The sequence below is a fragment of the Delphinus delphis genome, unplaced genomic scaffold, assembly GCF_949987515.2.
Source record: "Delphinus delphis unplaced genomic scaffold, mDelDel1.2 scaffold_78, whole genome shotgun sequence".
In the NCBI taxonomy this organism is placed as follows: domain Eukaryota; kingdom Metazoa; phylum Chordata; class Mammalia; order Artiodactyla; family Delphinidae; genus Delphinus; species Delphinus delphis.
Window position 1 is genome coordinate 1093346 of NW_027192699.1, and position 5222 is coordinate 1098567.

At 44.6% G+C, this 5222-nt stretch overlaps 1 long non-coding RNA gene across 1 annotated transcript; it reads right to left on the reverse strand.

Moving 5' to 3' along the window:
* Positions 1 to 286: 286 nt before the first annotated feature.
* On the reverse strand, positions 287 to 4942 carry LOC132419272 (uncharacterized). Its single transcript, XR_009518165.1, has 3 exons — positions 4724 to 4942; positions 2478 to 2541; positions 287 to 351 (listed from the first exon to the last, which is right to left on the reverse strand). It is a non-coding gene; the product is annotated as an uncharacterized lncRNA (long non-coding RNA).
* Between the last annotated feature and the right edge of the window lie 280 nt (positions 4943 to 5222).

The window sequence follows — 5222 nt, forward strand, 5'->3', positions numbered from 1 at the left end:
GGAGTGGTCTCCCCATCATACATTCTGACAACTCCCTCACTTCAAGTCTTTGCTCAAATGTCAACTTACAAAATCCACCCTGACTACCCTATTTAAAATCAGAACCTACCTGTACACTCCTCCAGCACTCCCAACCCAAGCCTCTTCAGTGAGCTTCACATCCTTTTCCTTATCCCGTGGCGCCCATCAACTTGTGACAAAGCATAGAATTTATTTATAACATCCGTTTCCACACGAGAGTGTAAGGAGGGAGAAAGCATGCAAGAAGGAGCACGCAGGCAAAGGCTCTTGTCTCATTTATTCAGTGATACGTCCAAGCGTAGAGAACAGGAAGATCCTTGATAAATAGTCCTGAAAAAGATACAGATGAGGAAACTAGTAGTAAAGCTCAGAAAGTTTAGGTAACTTCCTCAAGGTTCTAGAGCTAGAAGAGGGTCACAGTAGAATTCACACTTGGGGATGTCTAACTTCAAATCTCTTAGCCTCTCTGCTATCCTTTTTTTCTTCTTTGCGGTACGTGGGCCTCTCACTGTTGCAGCCTCTCCCGTTGCGGAGCACAGGCTCCGGACGCACAGGCTCAGCAGCCATGGCTCACAGGCCCAGCCGCTCCGCAGCATGTGGGATCTTCCCGGATCGGGTCACGAACTCTCAACAACTGCGCCACCAGGGAAGCCCCTCTCTGCTATCTTAAGTCCATGCAATTCAGGATTTGTTTTAATCAGTGCCATGGAAATTCTCACTCCACTGAACAGGATCACTAACGTGTTCTCTGTCTAGATTTATATATATATTTTCCATTTAAACAAAGGAAACAGAAGAGGGGAATTCATCATGGGTTACTGCGGTAGTTTTACAGCAATTTTAGCCATAATGACATTTAAGTAATAGTGATATTTAATGATAGCATAATAATAATAAAATAATAGCTCTTAAATGTATCGAAGACGAATCGCATGCTAAACTCGGTGCTAAAATATTTCCATGTATATTTTGTGCAAAATCCTTACGAATATTCTATCAGATGAGCTTTATGTGTAACTCCACCAGGCATACTTCTCTTATTCCGCTTTCAAAGATAAGGAAATTGATGAGAAGTGTGGTAACCGTTTGATCAAGATGAGACTGGTAATAAGTTGTGAGTATGAATTTAAATTCAGGTCTAACTCCAGAATTTGGTTCTCAATCCATACATGAAAATTCTGATAATTCCTTTGATAAGGGTATGGTCTATGTTCTCTCCTGGAAAACATCCCCCATTATGTCTGCCTGTGCTCATACCTTCAGAACACAGTCAAGTTTGAAACATGATAAAAATGTTTAAATAGTGTGCTTTAATAAATGGAAATATCTTCATCTAAACAATAACACAAAAAGGCAGGCTGAGCCCTTTGAAGTGGCTTCGTTGCTATCTTCCATCCAGAACAAGAGAAGGAATCAACAGCTGCAGAGTAAAGAAAGCATGAAACCTAGAGATGGAGGATTCTGTAAATGACCAATTACAAGACTATTCAGCCACACTTTCATAGCAAGAGGCAAAATATTCCATTAAACTGAAAATTCTTCTACCCCTCACTCCAAGGCCCACACAAACATTAATGTTGCATTTATTAGGATGTACTTCCTGAGCTCTATCAACTTGACTTTCAGCAACTGTATTAATACAGTCCTTTCGCTTTGCACATGTATCTGAATGATGGATTCCATTACGGGAGTTTTGTAGAAAGAGTGGAGTGAATGAAGTAAAGTTTGGGAAGAGCCATCATAATCCATAATGATGGGCACTGAATCAGGACAAGAAGAAACCTCTCTTCTCATTTATTTGAATGAAGATTCTACTATATGTTTATTGCCTCTGTACAGGGCCATCTGTTGAATAGTGGAAAACAAGCATCTTTCATTTGGAGGTAGGATTTGTGTGCTCAAGTTTCTATGGGCCTGCAGAATTAATCTTGTTTTAGAAATGAAATAAAATGTAATTTCTTACTGTAAGTAGATGTGGTTAAGCAACTGGCAACTTTGATGTCTTTAAATCACTGCAGTTTCAGGGTAGGCAAATCTGTAATTATTTCAAGCACTTCTTTATTGGTGCAACAATTGAGCAGTGTACATAGTGGTCAACAACCTGGGCATTGTCAGACGACTCTAAGTTTGAATCTAGACTTTGCCACTCACCAGCTATGTGACTTTCAGCTATGAGAAGCACTTTCTTCAGCTTTACAGTGTGGATTATTACATGCCCTTTGCAGAACTACTGTAAGAACTAAATGTATATGGGCACAGTGGCTCACAGTAAGGGCTCAAATTAGTACTGTGGTCACTACTAGTAGTATTGAAAAGAAATTAGAACTTCTATTCTCATAAAGTGGGATATGTGTCCCTTTATCATTGTAATTTCATACCATTTTACTTTTGACCTTATAATTTAATAGCTTGATCCAAGAAACATTTAGCAGTAAATATAATTGAAAGAAGATTACCTGTCAAACATGAAATACTGTAGCATCAAGTGTGCTGGCACAATACTCTTCTCCGATAATTAACCTGTAAAAATATGTTATTGCCTTCTTTTTAATTAAGCACATTGAACATACATATTTACTGTGCCAATTGGCGAAAGGTCCATTAATTAATCAGTCTAACTATATGTTGCATAAACGTCTTCTAAACATAATCGTATATGTATTTTATTTGTTGGGAAAATGTGTTTGAGATTGTTCTTTTCTGCCTATTTAAAGTAAAAGAGGGTGAGAAGTAGAGTTAGGCTTAATGTACTTTGTACTCCATTATGCCATGAAAATGCTTCTGTGCCCTGGAGACAACAACAAAAGATTTGCTTTAATGACAAGAATCAAGTATGTTCTAAAGCTTCCAGGTAGGAGGCGTATAGGTTGCAGTTTATATCAGAAGTCTTTGCTCTCTCTCTCAACTGCGTCTAGATGGGAAAGATGTGGTCACAAATGCTTCAAGGTGATATAGTAAATGTTGGAAAAGAGGGGGGTAGGAGGCAGAGTTTTGAATATCTCAAACCTGAGCTAGAAGGATTTTATTTAAAGAAAATAGCGGATATTATTTTTCACTTAAGGAATGCCACTCAGCAAACCTGACATTAATGTAGGAAATTAGCTCTTTTAGCTATGATGCTTTCAAATGCACATGGCTGAAAACAAATTCAAAATAGTCAAAGGAAATTTAAAAACAAAAACCAAACAACAACAACCACCTCAACAAACAAGTACTAGAAATTCAGGGATGCAGCCATATTCAGATACAGTTGGATCTGGAAGTTCCAGAGTATCAGCAGGGTTCCAGCTCTCTCTCCATCGCTCAGCCCTGCTTACCTCTGCAAGACTTTATTTTACAGAAAGTCTCTTCTTGTGCTGGATGATAACTGGGAGTCCCAGAGTCGTATCTCCCCAGCTTAGAAATTCCAGAGAGAAAAGACAATTCTTCCATTTTTCTCTGAGAGAAAAGTCCTGGGGAGGAGTCTGATAGACTTAGCCGAGGTCAGATGCCTACCCATGAGCCAATCACCTGCTTTACTGGAGTTCAGTCCCTGGAGACTCATCCCCCGGGGGGGGGGGGGGGGGGGGGGGGGCCGTGAGGAGGCAGGATGGCATTATCTGGCAGTTCTCCAAGAAAAGCCTGCTGTTTTTGTTAAGATGAAAGGGGAGAGGACATGGATAATGAAACCTGTATCTGCTTCTGTAAAATCCACAGAATCTTACTCCCTGCCCTGTGTCGATGACCATGCAGTAAGCTGACCCAGGAGGTCATTTTTCCCACAACAGCCTTCATATATATGACTAAGGAACACACTGGTAAAAGAATATGGGAGAAAGTCTGAGTATGACAAGTCAGCTAGACAGATATTAACTAAAAAAGCTGTGTGAAAATATCCTTAAAAAGTTGCCCCCAACTCACTCAAAGTCCAAAGTTGGAGCTGGAAATACAATGTCACGGAGTTTGGATAAGAACAGGTTTTTCTCCAAGCTGAACTATGACACAGAGATTAGAGACTTCTAGAAACTATACTTTTGCAAAGAAAAAACATCACATGAGAAAAATGAGGCCTAGAAAACTTACATGACTTAAGGTAACATAGCTAATTAATGGCAGGACTGAGACTAGAATATACTTTGTGTAATTGGCTATGGTCTTTTTTGTTTGTTTTTGTTATCACTTCAAAACGAGACAAACTTAAAGAAAGGAAACACAACCAAGGCTCAGTGGTTGGAAAAGAGATGGATGTGAACGCCCACTTGTTTCTTACGTATAAAGTTACCCCTCGCAGCGTTGTGGAGGAGAAAACGCTGGCTCTTCCCAACGTTGGTTACATACACAAAGATTCCAAAGACAAGACAAGTGCTTTGCAAACAAAGTAACTAGAACCAGCTCAGGCTTCCCCGCGCCGGGTCCTACGTTCCACGGTCAGAACCACCAACTGTATCCCCCCGGGTAACAAAGTGATTCAGAAAACCTAGCGTCGTCAGAGAAGGGAGAAAACACAGCCGGGAAGAGAGTCAGGAGGAAACTTGCTCAGCTTCTTGCTGGGGTCTGAAACGATCCCAACAGAGTCCTTAAACCCCTCAGGTTTCCCCAATCAAGCACCCTCGCCTCCAACCTGGGCCACCCCAGAGCTGACTATCAGAGGAAAGAAGTCTGCGGACGCACGGAGAGCTGACCACCCCACGAGAAGGACCTACGCGCGGCCGCGCCCACTCACCCGCCGCTCCCCGGGAGACTGGAGACCAGCCCGGGGTCCAAGTCCTGGGCGTGGCAGACTCGTCCCTCTCCGGGCCCAGCTCCAGCTCACCTCGGCGCGGCCCGCCTGGGCGCCGCCATCTTGACCAGAAAGGGGGCCTCGCGCCGGAGGCCCCTGAGCGGGCGCCCTGAGCGGAGCCGGAGCGCCGGGGAGCCCCAGGTCGGGGCCCTACGTCCCCCGCGCGCTCGCGCCCCGTCCACGAGCGACGAGAGTCCCGCACGCAGCGCCCTACCCAGGCTTCCGCGGAACCGACGCCCCGCGCATCCCGCACCACGGCTCAGGCAGCGCCGAGGGCGGCCCGGGCGGAAGAGCGGGCGCGGGGCACGCGCTCGGTAACCTGGCAACGCGGAGCAACCCGGCGTCTCCGGCGAACCCCAGCCCTGCACCACGAGGAAGCACGGACCCCCGCACCCGCCGCCCAGCCCGCGCCGCCCCTCGGTCGTTCCGCCCGCCGCTGCCC